Raw genomic sequence first — 24,034 nt, 5'->3', positions numbered from 1 at the left:
ACTAAATTTCCGTGGGATGACTAAAAAAATGTCATTCCGACGACTTGACTCCAATATAGCCGTTTTAACGCGTCATCGCTCCCCTGTCGCCCCCTTCGTCATTTTCGCCCCCCTAGGCCGCCAAATCGCTCCCTGGGGGGCGATATTGCCCACGTTGGGAACCACAACTTATGTTAGTTTACGAAATACTTTTTGAGTATTGGCCACCATATTGGAAAATTTGGGGTGCGGTAATTATGGCCCTGGCAAGAATGCAAATCATTGGGCGCGATAAATTGACCCCTATAAAAATGGGCAATGGGTACATTATGACGTAACAAGCAAATGACGCATCTCTTTTAAAGGGAGTTTGTTATCTCATTAGGCCTCTTCAGTGCAATCCATATATTGTCTTCCAACATAGCTTCTAAGATGCAAAATAAATGTAATCGTGAGTAATCGTGATTACTTTTGCAATGTAATCGTAATCGTAATCGACTACTTCCTGATATTGCTGTAATCGTAATCATAATCGTAATCGCGTCATTCATAAGTAATCGTAATCGCAATCGATTACAATCATAAAGTAATCACCCCATGTCTGCTGCGCAGTGCCCATACACCACTTTACTTTTCCATGTCAACAAGGAACCAAATGATTGGTGCAGCCTGGTGGGCTATTAGGTGGAGGTCATTTTACAGTGTTGCAACTTCAATCTCCAACTGTTCAGCATACACGCTCAACGAATTTCGTTATACCTGACAGCAGCAACGATTACAGAAAGTTAGACACATGGTACTAAACTGTGTCGAGAGTAAGAGAATCAGACTTTGTCAAAAGATAAAATACGTACTGGGCATACAGACATTGAAATTTGGCTGCTGCTTCGCGGCTATCCAAGTTGTAATGTTCTTTACTCCTTTGGCATTGTCCTGGATGTCCAACTACCATAACGGACCTCCCCCCCGACATTTCTAGAAAACCGGGGATGGGATTCCGTAATATCGCCTGTATAGATGGTGTGTCGTATATCCTCATTCCTCAGTCTTGTAATAAGATTACATGTTGCTATAATACTAAATGTAATTGAGGGTATTTGATATCATAATTTTAAGCCTTTGTATATATATGTATTGTCATTTGTAAGTTACATGTTAGTATGATTTAAACAAGAATAGCTAAATCAATATAAATACATAAACATTCACTGGTAAGTGCTGCTATTAGATCTATTTTTAGAACTGCAGGCTACTCATCTGGTCCTCCTGGGCTACTCGGGGCGAGCGGGCACCGCGTTGGTGTCCCCTGGTATATACCATATTTGGAGTTGATTTACTATGCACAGAGCAAAATCCAATACGAAATCATCGTATCACCATTCGCAGAGGTGCAATAGGGCTATAAACATAGGGCTCGAACTCGGACCCGATGTCTTAACCAGCAACCAATATAGGCCTAGTTGTTATAAAAACTTGATTTGATCTCGAAAACAGCACTTAGTTGGTTGAATTATTATCGGGCGCGATTTTAAGCGAGAATTATTCCCAATAGTTATGTCCGAACCCGACAAGACTTCGACCTGTACCGCACTGTCTTCAGTCCAACCCTTAAGACACGGGGGACACCAGGCCACGACAATATCTGAAAGGGGCGCAAGAACAAAAAGGTCTAGAACCACTGATCTACAGTAACATCTGAACACTATACGTTCGACTTGAAACTGGTGTAAGTCTGGGTCGGAGAATTCCAACAAAGTCCTTGTCGAACCAGGTCAGTATCATTTCCCCCCACTGCGAATACTATTCTGATTCCGACTCCAGGGTGTTACAAATGTTATGTGACTCCGACTACGAATCCGACAGTAGAAATTTGATAGAAACTCCTACTATAAATCCAAACAGTGCTAATTCAAATAGCGTAATCAATCAATCAGGTTTATTAATATTTTCATCGTTTCAAAACATCACAAGACTGCGATACAATGAAAAGATACGAAGCTGTCGAAACAACTTGGAGTAGCCATTAAGATCAGACACCCACCTTAGCCTAGGCGAAGTATTAAGAGGCATGCACATTGAATGAAGCGAGTGGCGCAGTTGGTTAAACACTGCTGTCACGACACCAATGGTTGGTGGTTCGAGTCACGGCTCTGCCATGTTTCTATGTGTCGGAGGTTTATCTGGGCTCCTCATCGCCGATCTCGCTGTATATACAGCGCCTTGAAAAGCCCAGAAGAAGAGAGAGCCGAACTCTGGAAAGATGGCAGCCAATGACCAGAAAGACGAAGCAAGACCGCAAAAAACATTGTGTTAATGCAATTCATATGCTGGGCGCAAATAACCATATGTGCGATAAGCGCCAATGATGTAATAAAACAAACAAACAAACATTGAATGAAAAGTAATGCAGAGAATATAAGACGCAAGCGACAAAATGAGGTGGGATGTGGCGGAGGGCGAGGTCGATGTTAGGTCGTGGTCCGATAATCCTGAAGACTAACTAGTATTGATTTAGAAGAAATTTCTTGTATTTCGACTTGAATACGGACATGCTCGGCGACTGTCGGATAGCCGGCGAGATGCTGTTTCACAATTGGGGTCCAGCATACTTGATAGAGCAATGCGTTTTCTTATATTCAGTCCTGATCATATGGTAGCTGTTCTTCGTAGACGCGCGTGTACTGTACTTGTGCGCTTTTGTCTCCGATGTGAAGTAGTCGTTGAAATTTGAGGGGCACTGACCGCAATGGAACTGATACATAAACTTGGCAATTTCTAGCTTCCTCATATCTTCTAAGTTTAGAACACCAAATCAAGAACTGATCAGTGAATGACATAAACCACAAGCTATTTATTCACTATGGAAGTGTACGGTACAGGTGTATGAAAGTATGGTCCTTATGGCAGCATTTGGATTTCCTGGCACTTCGGAATAGCACCATTGCGGGAGACGTTGTTCGACTGACCATAGAATTCATCGTATCGCTGGAATTACCACGACCATCGGCCGTCATAGCTCTGCGGCAAGAGCAAGACCAGTGGTCGTGAGTTCAATTCTCACTCGTGGCTTCTAGTTGTTGTGGCCGAGTGGTTTAGATGACAGACTAGAAATCTGTTGGGCTCTGCCCGCGTATCTCGGCACGGTGTTTTTCGATACGTTTGTATATTCGTTAGGTCATTCATTGGCTAATCCTAACGTTTTTCATGTAACGTTTACTGTAGCAAGCATGCCCTGGCTATAAGTAGCAGTGGCAATGAACATTTTTTTAATTCGCGGAGCCCTTCTCGTTCGTCGGACCCCTCGACCATTGTTCAAATTCAGCTCAATTTTCCGGCAGCCGTCAATTGTCTCATGCAAATTTTAACTGTTTGCTAGTGTAAACTGCTAAGATTGCGCTTTTCTTGATATGAGCAACATGCTATTGTATGCAGAATTTGTGAAGACTTTGGCTGATTTAAATGGAAATTAATTAATGGGATTTCTGCAGCTGCATTTCAGAAGCAGATCTTCAAATACATGGTCGTAAATCCACGCCCTAGATTTGATATGGACTAGAGTCAAAAATCCCTTTTTCGCAATGATAGGTTTAGACAGAGGTCTCAAACACGCGGCCCGCGGGCCGCATGCGGCCCGTCAGGGCATTTTGTGCGGCCCGCGACGACATTTCAGATTTTTATTAATTAGACAATATACAAGTGTCACATATCTTTTCAGGTTGTAAAGTGAAAATTCCCTCTTAAATTGCTCCGAAAGCCTTACATTATTCATCAAACTTCACTTCCACATCAAATGCAAACGCTACCATGCAGTGGAAGATTCACTATCTCGCCACATTTCCAATTCATGAATTCTTGAATAATTCATGAATTCGTGACTTAAGTTTGTGAGTTGGAATTGGACGCGACCTTTCTTAGAATTACTCAGACTCGGGCTAACTCGAGGGCAAAATGAAAATGACTCGAGTGGATTTGGGGTGACTCAGAATGCCGTGAATTTGTTAGAACCATGGACGCAACCAACTAATCGCGTATCAGGGGAATAGTAATAGATCAGAAGGTCACAGCTTGGTACTTCGCTAGCTAAGCAAGTAGTTATGGCAACCATTGGCAATCTGTTGTTACATCTTGGGTCGCTAAACGATGGCATTAAGGCCACTTAAAGGTGCCGAGTACCGTAGTGGTACGCTCCAACGATGTAATAGCAATGGGCCGTTCGGAGTTCCGACATTTCAATCACTAGGACACATTTATTAATATATTTAGATTATATTTATATTTTTTTCTGTTCCTATATTTGAAGATATTTAGCCATGAGATTAATAGCCTACTTATCAGAAGTATACCCGAATCCTGGATTGGAATTACAATGCTCAACTTAAAAATGTTTTGATATCAGATTAGTCTCTATTATCAATCTGTTAAATTCAAAATATTCATAGTAGCTGAAAAATTATAACCCGATAGCTTTTATGATGGCATCATACATTTGTCCACACATATGTTGACTATATCTTATAATTAATATTTATCAAGTAAGCCTACAACAACAATTATATTCAAATAGTTATAATGTGATGATTCCTCTCGTGCCAGGCCTAAATTGATACAAGAGTAAATCACATCCGCGTCAGCGGTGTCTTACAAAAGTCTAGAGGTAGGCCGTGCTATAAGTCGGCAGTTACGGAAAATAAGCAGAATATCGGCCTGGTGTAAATGACCATAGCAGTCGGCAAACACCATGAATACCCCAAAACAAACAAACAAATCACATTTTGACGATGAGTGTTTACTGTCAGTCTGCTGGATCGGTTCACTAATAATCGGCTACTAATAAGGCCTACTTGGAAAGACATTAGAATACCCCTATAAATGCTGCGGCCCGCGGCGTCGTCAAAACTGGAAAACTGGCCCGCGAGCACATTTGAGTTTGAGACCTCTGGGTTTAGAGGTGAATGTAATAGTAACGCTTTATATCTTCCGACAGCACCTTTGGGATTGAATGTAACATCAGGCACCGAAATAGAGAACACATATTCCAATGAATATATCATATACGGCCTAGGCATTCCTACCAAGCACCACGTCTTCAACTTCAAGTCCTCTGTAATAGTGATTATGTCTAGGTGAAAATTATCCCCGAACAGGTTTCAGCCCTTTATGACAGATTAGGAAAAAAGTTCGATGAATTCTTTTTTCAAGCGATTTGTAATGTTCGCTCTGAGTTCAAGAGATTGACAGCTCTAAAGAAAGATATTTTTGCGAACACTGCAGAATTATCCTGATTGCCGGTTCTATATCTGATTGTTTTGCAGGGATTCTAGTTTGCCGACCCATGCTATAAACAACAATAAATTGGAGGTGGGGTGATTCATCGCGACATCGTAAATAAAAATAGCGTGGTTACATGAGGATCTGTGCGCAAACCGTGCCAGAAACTAATGACTAAGCATCGTTTTTACAAAAAAAATATAATAAAACGAAGTTTATTTATTAGTGAGTATTAGGTAAATCTACCTACATACACGGAAAACACCGCGAAAGAGTTTTTGTTTATTCGAAAATTGCAACGCCATATAATGTAACAGTACCAAAAATGCGATAGGTGGACGAGCATGCTATCACAAATACTAAAGCCTACGGATATACATTTGTAAATGTAAATGACGAAACTTAAGATATGTCCTATATAAAGAATTTTCAGTATAATGTCGATAATTAAAATATAGCGCAAGACCACATCACTTAAACATTTTTGTCAACCGTAGCGCATTCGGAATATACTAGTGGTAGGTGTCACCTTCATCGTTGACCGACAGGCCGGCTTTTTGTCGTCGAGATCGAATTTTCAATCTCGGCGGATGGAATAGGTGTTACGTAAGTAGGCCTATAGTTCATCGTTTGAAGAATTTTCTAAACATTGTAAACACGCTTTTTTTCTTCTTGGCTTCAGACTCATCAGAATCGGCGTGCAGCCACGGGTGCGCCAAAACAGTCTTGATAGAGGGACGCCGCTCTTGGTCCTTTTGCAACAACGATTTGATAAACTTTTGGTAGGATTTCGAAAACACTTTGCCCCGACTGTGGTGAATTTTACATTTTACGATATCGTCTTCGTCGCTGAATGGCACCCGATTTTCTACCAACATATACAATAATACACCCAGACACCACACGTCAAGGCGATCTCCGTAGTAGCAGTTCTCTGTATACCATTCCGGGAGATAGAAAATCGGGGTTCCCGATAGCCGCAGTTCAGGAATGTTCTGGAAATAATATAGAATGCCCGATAATTTCATTCTTGTTAAATAAAGTAATATTTTCAGACGGTATTTCGATAATGACGGCCGTTACATGCATGTATATATATATATCGACTTTTCAATTAGATAAACTAAAAAGGGCAAAAGAAAACAGGAAACAAAAGAACATCGAGATAATCAGTTTTGGGCTCGTGTTAAGCGTCTCCATCGTAGGCGTTCGTGGGCGTCTTACATGCACGTGTTCATCATGAGTATCACAAACGGTACACGGGTGCCTTGGAACATATAAATTGGAATAATCATCTTAATTATGCGATACCTATATGTCGGGACTATTTGTATTAAAGGCGTGGGGTGCGAAATATTCCCTGACTGTCATGCGGATTTTGTTATGTCACGTCTCTATAATTGATGAGTTGGTATGATTTGGATTTGATAGTATAGTACGATATGAGAAATACATGATCAGGTACAAACCTTGTGCCTGGTTCCGCATCCAAAGTCGATAACCTTCACTTCGCGAGTAAGTGGATTTATGAGAACGTTTTCGACTTTAATGTCACGGTGAACGATTTCATTTTCGTGACAATGTTGAATTGCCTTTGCCACCTGACGGACAATGTGTCGGCATACGTCTTCTTCGAACGGACCATGGTCGCCTAGCAAATCATCTAAATCCATAGCGCGAGGTATACTCTCCATCACGAGTATGTATTCGTCATTATCTCTGAACCAGTCTAACATCTGGATGACTCCTGTAAAGTAATCAATCGTCGCGTAAGCATACACATTCGAGTTATATTCTGACAATGGTTATTCGTACCTGGGCTCTTAGACAGTATGTGCAAATACAAAAATTCAACGGGCACACAGCAGCCGTTCAATACGCCCCATTTATTGACCATATCTTCACGAATGCATTTCATGGCTACTTGCCGTCCATCGGCTATCCGTGTTCCTGTTGATAAGAAGCGCCTGCGTTATCATCATCGTTTCTAAATAGGCTTCTCCGTTTAATTCAATGCTAACTTGTAGATAGTATGACGCATTGTTGAGTCTGAACTTCATCGACAACCGTGAAGGCAGTGACTAAGAAATTTTGCGTAGGATGTACTAAAATAGACATTCTATTGATTATAAATATACGCTATAAAGCATGGAAATGCATTTGAAGCAGATCATGAATTTAATTTGTAGCGTTTTCAATTTTTTTGCCGAATCGACAGCGCAATTGAACATTCTTCATCATCATTCTCATTGTCGAGCTTCGAATCATGTAGGTCTATGTTACATTCGCGAAAATGGAACGAACTTAGTGCGTCGCCACACATTGGCATGTGCGGATGGGTTCAGGTATTTCAGCTGCTTACATCTTCAGGGATGGCAGTGGTTTGCATTATTGCGGAGTCGGGTATATATTTTGCCGTGCAAATATCATTTTCTGATGTAGTTGGTAGGTATCAAAAGCCATTACATGATACAGGTAAAATACAAGAAGTGCGTGTTCATCAGTTTCCCAATGTTGCAGCGACTTCCAGCGTCCATACGGTAACTATATTCTTAGATATTTCGACTTACCGGAGTAAACAGTGCCGCCACCCCCGATTCCAATGACGCCCTGGATCTCATACAGTTCACTATATGGTGCGGGCTTGTTGGGAACAGCGCAACCGGTTGGATTTTCAATGTCGTAGCTGTAGCATTTTCCTTCGACTTGAACAAATTCTTCCGCCATTGCTGTCGTATCTGTTTTGACGGCGGATCACTTGGGATTTATATAGATTTATAGGCGTGGAGCCAACAATAACATAGACAGTATTCACAAACAATAGCGCGTTTCTGAAATTTACAAAACTCGTTTGATTAATTATTCGCCGTTCGTGACCCGGTAAAGTCCTATAAACATGTTTGAAGAATAGACATGATCTAACAATATATGGACATGGTGAATCGACCACAGACGCGACAGCACAGCATTCCGATAGTGCTTATCCTAGCGGTAGCCTATCCCAAACATTATCATTTTGTAGCCATGTGTCTGCAGTAATTCTAGCACCATTTTCGACTTATGCAATTCGATTTTTTAATCATACTAGGCCCTGTCATCGACATTGATCAGAAAGGCCGATAAACGATAAGCACCAAACGTATTTCTACGTAAAAAAGACCTACAATTAGTTATGTGAACTTATAGTTGCTGTAAGTCCTTCGAGGAAAATAAGAAACACTTGGTATACATAGTAACTCTACTTTCCGTACTATCTGCCATCTCATGCGTTTTGAAAATGAAACTTCATCTCAACTAGCCTACGACCGACCTTTTATACATCGCTACACGCGCTTGCTGGGAAATGGTTTGGGATATCTTTGGTAGTTCAGGTAAGCTTTTGTGTATCAACAGCTTCCCATTATCTCTCAATCGAATGTATAGGACAATTGAATATAATCTGTTACACTGCCGTTTCCCTATATTTGATTAACAGATAAGGCCACGGAAAGCTTACCCCTAAGTTCCATAAACAAATAATTTTAGTTTTCCGACAATGACAAAGATAGTGATTATCAGAAATCGAAGGAAGTGGTTATTTGCAAAAGGATAGCGCGATGAATAGACGGGAATTAACTGATAAATCGTTGTAGAAATCTCTATGCTAACGGTCGGCATCAAGCGCCTTGGTGGAGATAAGAAAGGGAGTGAAGAATCTCCTCATATGTAACGGATGATAGTATGATAAGAATTAAATACTGCTTCTACACCGCAGGTTAGAAATTTATTTCAGATAGTAGATCCGAAATTCATTGCGACTTTGCTACATCTATAGAACTGTAACCTCATGCTAGAACTGATATCAAATTAATTCAAATTTCCCTGGAACTCCATGTTCTTTTATACAAGTTTTGATGCCTTCCACTCACTTTAGACGACAACATAATCATGATGCATAAACGAATATATAGACTTGTTTGAAGTCATATGACCACCTAGTAGAGCAGTGTAGGGATGACTCGAGTCACCTTTTTAGTAGGACTTGACTTGACTCGAGTCACTTTGCTTGACTTGACTTGACTTGACTCGGCGTATAACAAAATGTGGATTCACTGGTGACTCGGTGCAAAATTCACGAGTCAATTTCAAGTCATCAAGTAATCGGTGTCGATAAAAATCACTGTATCTTGCAAATGTTCGGATCTTTCGCGGAACGCTATAGTAGGTTCCGTGAGAGCGACCAATCATTCAATGATTGTGCGTTTTACTGAGCCTCCATTGTTCTCTCCCAAATATATTGACCGCAAACGAAGTGATCGTAGCTTACAGCTTACGTTGTCGTAAATTAGTAGTAAAGTAATATAGCAGCGAAATGTATATTTCTGTTCTCTGTTCTTACCTCAACCAAACCTCTTATTTTATTGAAATTAAATTCGAATATAGTTCATATAGGCGTCAACCATTAGCACAGGCTTGGATTGTATCATATCAATTTGTAACTGGGTAATGTATTGCATCTTATCACTTCATTTCTCTATTCTCTATTTGGCTGGTAACTATAATCTATGAGGCTATGCAATTACTTACGTATAGTTCAGCGCCTTCTTGCGTTCTACATTTAACACTTTATTCGTTCATCGTTTCGGAATCAATGGCCAATGAAACATTCAATGACGTAATCATACCTCGTACTTTGAAAAGGCAACTTGACTTGACTTGACTCGACTTGACTCGAGTCACCTCCAAAAATCGATTGACTTGACTTTTCTCGAGTCAAAATGTGCAATGACTCGTGACTCGAAGGTAGTGACTTGATCCCAACACTGCAATATGTACTTCAGCATTGTGGTCTTATGTGTTCCGAGTCGTCACTTGGTGGTTTCGTGTACATTAATATAGGCTATCACTTCACTGAAATCCTACGTGATAAATGATTTGACTGCTTCAAGTAATTGGGCCTTGGCATTACTTCGCAACGAAGCAGATATTTTTTCTCACAAAAGATGACATCGAACATTGCCCCGAGGCTCTATCTTAGGATACAATACATATATATATATATATAATATGGGTATGAATAAATGTGGCGTGCCATCGAGCTTTCCGGATGTTTGAATGTGACAATGCAAAACAAATCCAGACTCCAGAGTATTTACCCTCACCAGTGCGATTGAGCAAAGTAAAATTGTTCCATACTACACTTTTATTGCCCTTGATATCCTCGACTCTCAGTTTATCTTCTGCGTAAAGAGCTTTTGTTTTCTTTGACGACGGTAAAACATAATACAAGCCATTCCACAGCACAACGAAACCGGAATATTAGGAGGAAAATGTCTAGTCATGAAAAATAGTGATGTGATAACTTGACATAAATTCGGTTGGTGGTTCCGTGAATTTACAAATTTTTCTCGTTTATTTACGCACTGGTATGGCGAACTAGTGGCGTGGGATTCGTGGTTATTTAGTTAAAACAGTCATGCATATGAATAAAGATTCTGCCCGTATAAAAAAGTAACGATCCGGCTGCGGCCAAAAATGGTAAGTCCGACCGGATATCCAATCTGGCTCCGGTCCATGATTCGCCTTGCCACTTGGGGGAGTCAGAATTCGTGATATCATCAAAACGTAACCAAACCAATGCCGAATGCCGAGCTCTTTGAAATGAAGCTATATCGTCGTTACCGATTGCATGCTGGTTTATCTGAGAGAATCCATCCTGCAATATTCACGAAATCTCTTGCGATCGCTTTATATATACACTCTAAATCGAAAGCATCGACTTAGACACAAAATTGTGCATTCAAAGATGCAATATGGGACAAACACATAAAGTCGACCCAAATCTTTCGCCGAAGTGGTGTCATAATATGTGCAAGTCCACACTTCATCAGATAAAGTTACGAAATATGTTCTTCTGCTCTCATCTTATCTTCTGTCGCCGGCTTTGATCACTATGAAAGAGTTTACGTATACATTTTAATAGTCCGGTAAGTCGCCGCACGAGTAGTGAGATCAGTTAGATTGAGAGGGATTGTGAGGTCGACGCTGGAAACACTGCTGAAACTTATCGTAATGTCACTGGTAAATGACCAGATCATCCAGGGTAAGGTACGGTACACTCGTGTGCCGATCATGACGTCATCGGTAAACCCAATGACCCTGGGGTCCGTTTGCTCCCGCTGGGTTATTTGCAGGTGAGGAATTAAGCTGCAAGATATAGATTCTCAAATGATGCAGCGTTTCTATAATAGATGTTGAACGGTAATAACGACTCTCGTGTAAGCCTAATGCGTGCTTTTAGCCCCGTTTACATATAGCTCAAAAGCAATGTTACCTCTAATTTTGACGAGTCTGCAGCAAGCGCTCACCTATTCACTGCGCGGTCCCTTGGACAACATTGCGTAACCACTAAAAAAAGGTGATCTCTTCGGATTTTTTGTGCGCAACTTATAATATATGTGAGCAGAGACCGTGTCAGCTCATATCAATTGCACACATGCGTACCTAAAAGGGCACATTGCTCAGGAGCCATGAAGCGGACTGCTGTTTCATCAATGTCGCTCCATTATTTTAGTGTGTCGCTTTCTTGCATTTACTAGGTTTTGTGAACGTTTCTCTTCTCATTTTATTTGCCTACCAAACTCGCAGAATAAATTGATCATTTCAACCCAATTATATATATCATTGTTACAACCACATGATTGTCTGACTTGACTACGACTTCCATTATATTGCGTTTCCCCATTATTGATCATTGATATATCTATCAGCAGTATAGCAATGAAGAAATCAATCAATCAATCAATCATTGTCATCACCATGTAATTTTGAAGCACGTTGTTTAGTAATCGTTAGTGTTACCTGGCTATTATCAGTGCATTCTGCTTTTGACTGTTGACTGAATAAACATCTCTATATTTCTCTATTGCTATCCCTATCTCTCTCTCTCTCTCTCTCTCATTCACGCTTCACATCTCTCGGTAACGGCGGGAACTCAGTCAGGGTCAAAGGGTCAAATTTAAATGGAGCGACGGGTCGCAGTACAGTGACTTTGTGGATGTGGATGAACGTGTCGCTTATCTCATCATAGCGGAAGGAATAAAGAAGATGTTGATTGCGTACGGCATTACGAGAGAACACATTGCTTTAATAATTGAAGGTAATTCGTTCAAGAATATCAACATGCGATATGTTATGATTACCGGTATGTTGTCAAGAGGGTTCTTACAGCAAGCAGCAGTATGAGAAACATTGAGATTGCCTTTTAGATCAACTTGCAGTAGCGTCGAAACTGAGTTTCAGAATGTCAGTTAATCCTCTAACTTGATGCAATGTGGGTTTACAACTAGAATTCTTGACCAAGTTATATAGATCTTGCTTTGCAGTTGACTCACTTGTTTTTCCAATTACATGACATTTTTATTGGTTGAAAACATGACATTTCATTCATGAACCTATTATAATAATTATTGTTAATATTATCCTGTGAACTAAATCTTATTATATTCATATCAAGTTCCCTCTATATAACACATAGAAGTGTGTGTGCAATGTGCATGCTTAGCTCACTACATAGCTGCTTTTATAGTAACACTTTGCCTTTGTAATAGATCAGAGCGTGGTTTCAAATGTTCGGTCCGAGGAGTGTCGAAGCGAAATACTTACTACTCATGACGAAATATTTGGAGTAGAGCTAGAGACAGATGAAGAGGTTAGTATTATTTAACTATTCTAGAATGAATTTATTAATTAGGATAATCCTGTTTATTTTTGTTGCAATTTTATATATTAAATATTGTTGTGTCAGAACTCTTGCCTTCATATCAACCGGATTGCAATAAGTGGAATGTCCTTCAACCAAATCTTCTACATTATTTATATTTATTATTATATTTATTTGTAGGGAAAAGAACCCGCTGCGGTTATACTCCTGATGGAGTTACGAAATGCAGTAACTGAAAAGAGAATCACAACAGGATTTGAGGGCGATAACGCTTTATCAGAATAGTTGTAGGATTTGCTGCTTGCTTAACCTGGAACTGTGTGAACAATGAACATAGAAGTACCATAACGTCCTGATTTGTCAGATGTGTACTGATTTCGACTCTTGTCCTGATTTTTCGGCAAACATTGTTTGGCGTATTCCGTAACACCTTGGACGTTTTGCATGCCGCTATCTGGCACAAGTTCGAACTGAACAGACCGTCACAAAAGTACAGCTAGTTGTTTGAAAAGTGTTAAGTTGCGCATGTTAAGTTGGTTCTAATTCGGGGGTCTGTTAATTTCCAAGTTGCGCCACAAACATGTGTTCTAATTCAGGGTCTGTTGAGCTCAGATGTGTGCCGCCAAAATGTGGCACAATTGTTTTTGGGTGCTGAAAATATGGTAGGCCTATGTTTTGATTGACGCTGTTTACGTTATGACGGTGCAATAAACACTCGAACTGAAAAAGGCCTCCAAAAATAAATGTTTATTAAATGCTTTTCAATTACATCATTCTTTTTGATAAGGCTAAATCTAAGTTAGAATGAGCTGGTGCAAATTCGTTTTCGTCCCAAACCATGGAAAATCATTTCTGCTGCTGATGTAATTTTTGGTTTTCCTGACTTCGAGACCATGAGGATGGCTACCATGGATATAGTGCATAGAATCAGTGAATGTGAACATAATACTTGTGCCGTTCCAAAAGGAACCTGTATGATAGTATACCAGGGGTGGGCAAACTACGGCCCGCAACACCGTTCTGTGCGGCCCGCGGGAGTCTAAAAAAACTTATTAAATATATTGATAAAATGTGCACTAAAAATCGAATTAATGCAGGGACTTGATTAAACTTTTTCTTGGTATATATCACCATGATAATTCTAACGCAGTGGTTATCAAACTGGGGTGTGTGCCCCACTTGGGGGCGTGAAAGCATCTGGAGAGGGCGCGAAGCTGAGCTAAACTTGAAAAAATTTCGCGCCCCGTGCGATTTACTTCCAATTCATAGCTATTGCGCTGTATTTAGTATGAATTTCATTTTTAAAAATCACTCATCTACAGTCGTAACCTTTCATGCCATCACACTATCCATTAGGTTTGCTAGCATCTTGGTTGAGTTTTGCGATAAGACGATAAGGAGGCGCGAAATCTTTCACCATCAGAAGGGGGGGTGTCCTAAAAAGTTTGATAACCACTGTTCCCAGGTAAAAACTTCCTATTTTATTTTTTATGTTCACTTTCTCGCGCGACAGCCCGATCTGAGGGCCCACGCAGTTTGAAAGGTTTCAACTGCTAAACATCACAGCAATCCTAAACGAGATTTACATAATTCGGATCACGAGAGTGATTTCAGATTGACCACTCCAGTTTTAATTATTTTAGTGATGTGCTAATAAAATAAGATTCGTGCGTGTCTTAGGAAGATTCGTTCTCTGTATCCGTAGAATTTGGGTATATATATTTTATCTACACACAGTAGAAGCGTGTTAGAAGCTAACATGGGGATGATGCTGTCAGCATTCTGTGGCCTGGAACTGAACCAAAAGTGGAATTAGTAAATCTATGAACAGATCGCTGCTCACAGATTTAAATTTCAATCCTGTTCTAAGAGTCGGGGAAACCGACTGGCATCTCTATAGTTTTGACAAATTGGTTATTGAGGTTGACCAGCCTATGAAATCTCGCCACTGTTTCTGACGCTGTACGATATCATCAAACCAATGTTTGGTTTGTTTTAAATAAGCATATACATTATATCTATGTCCTAGCTATATAATCAAATACCAATATTGCATTTTCGTTTATAATCCCAATTTTATATAGTGCGGCCCGCTGGCTCAAAAGTTTGCCCACCCCTGTGGTATACTGATCAAATCTGAGTGGGTCATTAAAGGTTAGTAAACTTATGATTATGTGGAAAAAACCCATGATACATGTCAACGACTAGACAGCATATCGTGACGACAGAATTTGCTATCACTTGTTTCCATGAGTTAAGCTTGTTAAACCATATTGACCTATTCAGCTCTATTTTTATTCAATATTCATTATGCAGAAGTCCCATAAAGGCATTTCTACATAATCTAAATCTTGTGCTTTCAATTCACACATGGATTATTGGCAATATAATTTTACTTAACATATTTCTTTCAATTCCAGGCCCATTCAGTCCAATTAACGGCCACAAAGCTGAGTCCTCGACATCCCGTACTAGCACACCATGAAAATGTTGACCTGCAGTCATGGATCGTGGCGAATGGCTTCCGCATAAAGGGATCGTCTCACAATAAAGCGACACCATTTGAGATGGTGCTGGATCTTCTCTATTATGTTTGTGACCCCACGTATCCAAAAGTTTTCCAGATACTCTCAATTTTACAGCATGTCCTGATTGAAGACAAAAATTTGGGTTTCAATCAAACAAGCTTCTCTGTTTTATGAGTAGATTTCAGAAATCCCAGTAATGATTTTGATTTCGTTTGCTGACTTTGACAACTATACAATTCTAGTACTAGTCTAGTTGTCTAATTAGAGGGAAAAAAATGTGTAGCTAAAATTCTGATTATACTCTAATTTTGAAAAAAAACTAGCTATAATTATAATTCTACTTTGATACGTGAAGTGCTTTGTCTCTCTCGTTCGAATCTAATTTGTGAAAACAACTCAAGCTATAATTCTAATTGTACTCTAATTTGGAAAAACAGTGTAGCTATACTTCTAATTGGTTGCCCGACATATGAGCATGCGACACAATGGAAAACGACAGTTCAGCATGGAACACATCAGCATGCGTCACTTCAGCATGTGACTGTATAACCCAAAAACTTACCCTAACCCGAAACATATCCTAACCTAACCTAAACCCTAACCCAACCATAAACCTAACATAACCTACCCCTAACCCGTAATTTAACCCACATGCTCATGTGTCGCATGCCAAATTGTCGCATGCCGAAGTGTCGCATGCTGTAATGTCGCATGCTCATATGTCCACGGACCCTTCTAATTCTACTCTATAATTTGAAAAAAAAATTTACTATAATTCTGATCCCACTCTAACTTCGAAAAAAAACGAGCTACAAATCTAATTCTACTCTAATTGGGAAAAAGCTGTGTAGCTATAAATTCTGATGCTACTCTAATTTGTGAAATGTTTCTTTGCTCTCAATCGAATCTAATTTAGAAAACAACTACCGTATAGCTATATTTCTAATTCTACTCTAATTTGAAATAAAAACTACCTCCAATTCGGATTCTAGTCTAATTCAGAAAATATACTGTAGTAATTATTCTAATTCTACTCCAATTTTTCAAATGTTTCTTTGCTCTGATTCGAATCTAATTTGTGATAACAACTGTGTCGCTATAATTCTAATTCTACTCCAATTTGGGAATTTTTTTTTGATCTAATTAGAATCTAATTTGTGAAAACAACTGTGTTCCATAATTCTAATTCTACTCCAATTTTTTAAATGTTTTTTTGCTCTAATTAGAATCTAATTTGTGATAACAACTGTGTCGCTATGATTCTAATACTACTCCAATTTGGGAAATACTTTTTGCGTTAATTAAGAGTCTAATTTGTGATAACATCTGTGTTGCTATGATCGTAATTCTACCCCAATTTTTGAAATGTTTTTTGCTCTAATTAGAATCTAATTTGTGATAACAACTGTGTTACTATGATTGTAATTCTACCCCAATTTGTGAAATGTCTCTTTGCTCTAATTTGAATCTAATTTGTGAAAATAACTGTATCGCTATGGTTCCAATTCTACTCCAATTTGGGAAATGTATTTTGCACTTATTAGAATCTAATTTGTGACTACAACTGTGTCGCTAGGATTGTAATTCCACTCCAATTTTCGAAATGTTTTTTGCTGTAATTAGAATCCAATTTGTGATAACAACTGTGTTGCTATGATTGTAATTCTACCCCAATTTGTGAAATGTCTCTTTGCTCTAATTCAGTGGTTCTTAACCTGGGGGTAATTACCCCCAAAGGGGTAATTTATCAATTTTGGGGGGTAATTCGAATTGACATTTCTTATAAACTTAAAACGCTGCACTCAAATATTTTCAAACGTAAATATGAATATATGACTAGCGGTACTTAACTTACATAAATATGAATGCAGGCTAACATATATATTTTGCGAGTTTGCAGGCTATATATTTTGTTTCACTTAACACATCATGCCTGCTGTGATATCATAGTAACCAGAATCAATAGTGATAATAAATAACAGGGTCGAATGTAGTTTAGTATAGTGCTAGGTAAGTCCAATTTATTTTCAAGTAGTGCGGATCATATATTGTTACGCATGCTGGCAAATTGAAAGACAGCAAGGAGCGTCTAATTTTAGCTTTACACCTATAATGCAGTAACAATATCGTAGAAATATAGTTGTTGGTATTGAAAAGAGTAGTGGTCTAGTCTAGTCAAAAAAATTAAGTCTGACATCATCAAAATGCCTTCATAGAAACGAGAGGAAGATATTGGAACCTTTTGGGTTCGCCTTCAAAATGAATAAGCACTCTTCGTCATAATGGCATTGAAATTTCTGATTGAATTCCTTCAACTTATTGCTATGAAATAGGATTTTATACAATGGTGTCTATCAAATTCAAATGGAAATATCGGAATGAGATTGCGATTGACAATTGCATGAGATGCTGTCGATTATCTTTCCCTTGATGTGACCACCGGATAACACAAAAACAACATCAGCCTTCCCATTGACTTGATATTTTTACAGGCATTTCAGTGTACATTATGACGTCACTTTGTGTTGTTTTAAAATAATTGAGTGCAAGCTGTAATTTGTCATTTTTTAAAAAGGGGTAATTGCATCCTGTCAATTTCTTCTTGGGGGTAATGGTATGAAAAAGGTTAAGAACCACTGCTCTAATTTGAATCTAATTTGTGAAAATAACTGTGTCGCTATGGTTCTAATTCTACTCCAATTTGGGAAATGAATTTTGCACTTATTGCCATCTAATTTGTGACTACAACTGTGTTGCTATGATTCTAATTCTACTCCAATTTGGGAAATGTTTTTTGCAGTAATTAAAATCTCATTTGTGAAAACAACTGTGTTACCATAATTCTAATTCTACTCCAATTTTTGAAATGTTTTTGCTCTAATTAGAATCTAATTTGTGATAACAACTCTGTCGCTAGGATTGTAATTATATTCCAATTTGTGAAATGTTTCTTTGCTCTGATTCAAATGTAATTTGTGGTTGCAACTGTGTTGCTATAATTCTAATTCTACGCCAATTTGTGAAATGCTTCTTTGCTCTAATTAGAATCAAATTTGTGGTTGCAAAACTGTGTCGCTATAATTCTAATTCTACACCAATATGTGAAGTGCTTCTTTGCTCTAATTAGAATCTGATTTGTGAAAACAATTGTGTCGCTATAATTCTAATTCTACACCAATTAGTAAAACGTTTCTTTGCTCTAATTAGAATCTACTTTATGATAACTTTGTAGCTGTAGTTCTTATTTCTATTTGTAAAAGCTTAAATTTTTCAATTGTGCAAGCTAGAAATTCACACATTTTCTTCTGCAAATGAATGTTCTGTATTCATCTTTCGTTGCAATAAAATATTTTTTGAGCCTAAGCTGAGTAAAAATTCATGGATGGCTGGTATTAATTTCGAGCTCTGCACGAGTCAGCATAAACACACCACCACTAAACACAGGATAGCCAGGCACACATCGACTCCAGCACGTTGTGTGGTAGTTAAAAAAAAAACCGGATTTGGCGTGTAAGTTTGCGTTGCTCTGCACGCATTCGAATTTAGAGTGTACCATTTGTTCTCTTTGTATGTTATACAGATCAATGGACGGGCGAAAATGGATATCTGCAGTTCAGACATATAGGCGCAGAGTGGGAAGCACTACATACGACTCGCCTTCGTGTCTTCATTTTATGGTTTTCATTTATTAATCCGGCGGCGTTGGGCTCACAGGCAAGATTGGATGATCTACACTGCTCGTTACAAAGCACTGATTGTAAGCTGCAACTAATTAGCTTATAGAAGAATGTCAATTCATCATAAACTTTGAGTTAACCACTGTGTGGTGTGTTACAGTGCCTATGACAGTGTTTCCCTTTTTAGTGCAGGATCCATATCTGAGTTTTACTGACATTTCTATAGACCCAACGAAATGCATTTTTAATATGAGCATGTTGCGTTATCCGACAAGATAGCGTAATGGTTAAGCGTCCGGCTTCTTGATCGGTAGGTCGTGGGTTCGATTCCCGACCGGGTCAGACCAAAGACCTGATTAGTAACACTGGTATCCATGGCTTCCCTGCTTGGCGCTCATGCATTACTGGGATAGCATGGAGGGGTGGTGCATGACTTAGAAAGCCGTAAAGGCTATATATGCACTTCCTTGTCCAGCGGCATATGCACATCATGCACTCATGGTACGCATGTGCGCAGATCGTGTGTATGTGTATCATGAGTCGGTGTATCATGAGTCGGTGTATATGCCGCAAAAACATCAAGGACAGAAATAAACTACGTCCTTCCTTATACGGGCCTGTATTAAATAGAGAAGGCGCATACAGTTATTCGTAGTTAGCTAAACAGTTTTTATGAAAAAATAACAAAGAAAGTCAACGCTGCAGTGTGATTGATGTCACTAAAATCGATTCTTTTTGATGGTTTAATGTAGGGTTGCCATACGTCCGGAATTTCCCGGACACGTCCGGAATTTCACTGTTCAAAGTAGCGTCCGGGAGGAATTTCTAAAATATGCCAAATGTCCGGAATTTTGAAGACTTCGCGTAGGTTCATAATATTTTCGTAAATCAGCATAAAAACAATTTTTTGGGAATATTTATGCTGATGCATGAAATTTTTCTTCGCGCTGCGCGCCATTTGCTATCACGTTTATTGGTTTTAATATGGAGACTACCACCCACGCAAAAACTACAATAAAATATAAATAAAAACAACCTTCATTCATTGGAATAAGCCTAATTGTAATCGCAATTATAGGAGAACGGTGTATTTCTAGAGATCGTTAAGTCCGCTTAAATGCTTTATTCAAATATAGTGGTTCCAAACGGGGGTCGTTTACCATTATTCTGGGGTTTGCGAATATGTTGAACGTAATCAGTTTCCGAAATAGTCAGTCAGTTTGCGCAAAGGTGCTGACTTATTTTAGTAATCAGCTCGTCAAATTTTGATCTGGGCCTCGGAACATTTCAAATTGGAGATGGAGTCGCGACCATAAAAGGTTGGAAACCACTGGATGTGGGGTGTTTATAAATCTCCGTGGCGCGCACCGGCATAAGGTTGATAAACAATCTTATCGGTAGGACATGAACATGACGTAACCATGTGCAATTACGCTCCAAGTATTTTCGAACTTATCATTCTCCACCAGCTCTACCGCTAACTCTGATCATGTCGGCGGAGAGTAGTATTCAAATAGTAATATATGGAACAACCAATATTATTGACAGACTTCATTCGAATAATTTAACGATCAGATGCATATAGAAACCAGATTCATATAGCAAGCACCCCCCGCCCAGAAATTGCATCGATTACCGTATAGTGTGGGCTCAAAATCATTGTTTATTTGGGTGGGAAGGGGCTGAAAACATGTGCTTTCGGTCCCGGTTATAGAACATACAGCCACATATTCCTGAACCGGATCGTGACCACCTCTGGTCTATGAGCAAAATTTGGCTAGTGTGACGTCATAACTCATTTTGAAATCCACTAGTGGGCGCTAAAGAGTGTCCGGAATTTGGGTTGCAGAAATATGGTAACCCTAGTTTAATGTACAACACTACTTTGTGCTATACTATGCGTAAATTAGTGGTTTCCAACGTTTTCCTAGTCACGGACTCACCGCATGATATTGTCAAGCTCAAGGACTCCTGAATGATTGGAGTTCGCGCTAAACAATTTCGCAAAGTCAAGCAATGAACAACACTGTGCTCCGTTGGCATGCGAAAATCAGTACAATCTGAAGGCAAGGACAGGCTGGCGCCATTTAGGCGCTTATGGACAATTAAACACATATGTATTGTACATATATCGAGGTTTTCGGTCAGCACAAGGGCAGGCCTTTTCGGCCAAGGTCTTCTTGCTGCTAATCATTCTGGCCCACTACTCGGAGTCACATGTTACATGGCCTATATCAGTGGTCGGGAACCTTTTCAGTCCGAAGAGCCATATTGACCCTATATTTTCCATTTGAACTACCAAAGAGCCATACATGTCAATCAACTATTACGTCACAATTGAAAAATCGTGACGTCATGGTAGCAAAATTCGAAATCACTACATGGGATTGGTCGTTTGCACCGTATTTTCTATGTAAAAACTAGTACTAATCATGGGGGTTGCCTTCAGCTGACTAATGAGTATGCAAAACTTGAGTTACATATATATTTTGCAAAGTTATATATTTTTAATTGTATTGCAGTGAGAGGCATATCCTATTTTTCGAAGCTTCAACACTATTACCATTTAGATTTCCAACAGAAGTAGACAACAGTAAAAGTATGAATCTACTTTTTACTTGGTTTTACAGTTAATGCGTGTTTTGGTGTTGCATGGCATTCCTTATAACTTTGTAGTGTGGTTGATAACAGTGTTGGGATGACTCGAGTCATGACTTGACTCGAGTCAGACTCGAGTCAACTTTTTCGTATGACTTGACTTGACTCGAGTCACTTAGGAAAAATGACTTGACTTGACTTGACTCGGAGCTTCAAAAATGTGCATTGACTTGTGACTCGGAGCAAAATTTACGAGTCAATTTCAAGTCATTAAGTAAACAGTGTCGAATAAATCACTGCATCTTGTGTATGCTCGGATTGTTTTGTCAGATGACAAATAAATTGACCGCAAACTAAACGATCACGGCTTACGTTGTCGTAGTAGTAGTAGAAGATCAATCTAAATAACAACATGTCTCTGTTTCTTAGACGGCTTACGTTGCGCAGTGCTCACCTTTACCAACCCTCTTGTATGATTTAAGTCGACTAATATAGTTTGTGAGTTAATGTTCTCACGGATGTGTAGGCTATTGTACCATATCAATTTGTTTCAACTTCTGGAAGCTTCGTATTAGGTTCTATATTTTGGCTGATAATATCTGACTGTAGCATGTAGCTGTACAGTTACTCACGTATTTTATTATCAGTTCTACTTGTGCGTGACGGACACAACGTCATTTTGCATGTATAGTTAACTATATATTCGTTATTTGATTCAAAATAAATTATCAATTAATCTGTGTTTCACACAGCTAGCAAAATTTAATGACTTTGAATCATCAATCATACTTCAAAAATTCAATTTGACTCGAATTTTGACTTGACTCGTGACTTGACTTGACTTGACTTGACTCGAGTCACCACCAAAAAACGAGTGACTTGACTTGACTCGAGTCACGTTTGAAAACCGATTGACTTGACTTGACTCGAGTCAAAATCCGCAATGACTCGAGATGACTCGTGACTCGAAGGTAGTGACTTGATCCCAACACTGGTTGATAATTGTTGAGGTTAAACCTCATACAACATTTGAGACTTTCTTCATTCATTACTAGAACTTAAGTTCGTCTTGATGCTTATCTTAATGTGAGGACCCATGATTCGTAGGTGGAGCCATCACGGTCACTATGCAGCAGTATAGGCTACATACCCACTATAATGTGTGAATTGTCAGTGACGTGGGGGTAGGGGAGACAGGTAACGCAGCGCCTCACCTGTCTATTAGATTTTGAACATTTTTACTACCAATATCACGCAAATTGTCTATTTAGTGTGAATGAATAGGTGGGGCATAGGTGAGGCACGAACTGGCGATTACTTACCTGTGATTGCGCAATTAATCTCAAATGTCATAAACTTTATAACTGATATTAATCGAATGTAATTGTCGCACTGATTCCGATTCGACTTCTCAATTCTCAAAGTATTCGGCGCTAACATAACGTTGCGCCACACGCCTACATTTTACCACAGAATACAAAAGCTATACGTTATCAATCAAGAAAGTGGATAGCTATGGCGTTGTTTGTAATTTGAATTTGTAATTGTGAATGTCATTTCAACGGTAGTTAATTTCTCGTCGTAGTCCAGGAAGACAATGTGTTTCTGAAAACTGCATTGCGATACAGATGCGGCCACGTATCCTACTCTCGTTGATCAATCAACGTATATCGTGCAATCCGATTTCGTGGCGGGTACATCGAATTCGAGAATGATAATGGCCGCGGGTGCGACAGCAACTTGAATTTGAAGATTATTAAAAGGGTGTCCGAGTCCCTAACCCCGAATACGCCACTGTATTAACCTCTCAAATACCTGTTTGTCTAACCTTTCAAATACCTGGTCGTGCTGAAGATTTAATAACAAGTTGCTGCAATATAGATAAATTAAGCACAGAAATAAAAATGTCGCGAAGAGCCATATCTTATGGCCAAAAGAGCCATATATGGCTCGCGAGCCATAGGTTCCCGATCACTGGGCCCTATATCTTCATATGTCTTGATGCGTTGTCGCAGGACAATGGCCGACACCGAAGCTCCCATTTAGTTCGAGTCCGACCGAGGTCGACTTCCGAATTCCGATACCTAAGTGTTGGAGGTTTACCTAGGCTCCTCCTCGCCACCTCATCCGCGTCAGCGGTGACTTACAAAAGCCTAGAGGTGGGCCGTGCTATAAGTCGGCAGTTGCGGAAAACAAAAGAAGAATATTGGCCTGGTGTAAATGACCATAGTAGTCGACAAACACCATGAATACCCCAAAACAAACAAACAAACAAACAAGCT

General features: G+C 39.3%; 1 long non-coding RNA gene across 1 annotated transcript; it reads left to right on the top strand.

Annotated features, from left to right (window-relative positions):
• Positions 1 to 11,702: 11,702 nt before the first annotated feature.
• Positions 11,703 to 14,600, top strand: LOC145459389 (uncharacterized). Its single transcript, XR_013921362.1, has 3 exons — positions 11,703 to 12,385; positions 12,837 to 12,937; positions 13,130 to 14,600. It is a non-coding gene; the product is annotated as an uncharacterized LOC145459389 (long non-coding RNA).
• Positions 14,601 to 24,034: the final 9,434 nt, after the last annotated feature.

The sequence above is a fragment of the Botryllus schlosseri genome, chromosome 16 (genome assembly GCF_051294905.1).
Source record: "Botryllus schlosseri isolate E-star chromosome 16, Bs_hap1, whole genome shotgun sequence".
NCBI classification, from domain to species: Eukaryota; Metazoa; Chordata; class Ascidiacea; order Stolidobranchia; family Styelidae; genus Botryllus; species Botryllus schlosseri.
Note: the sequence above shows the minus strand (reverse complement) of the source record. Positions and strands in the feature narration are given on the sequence as shown.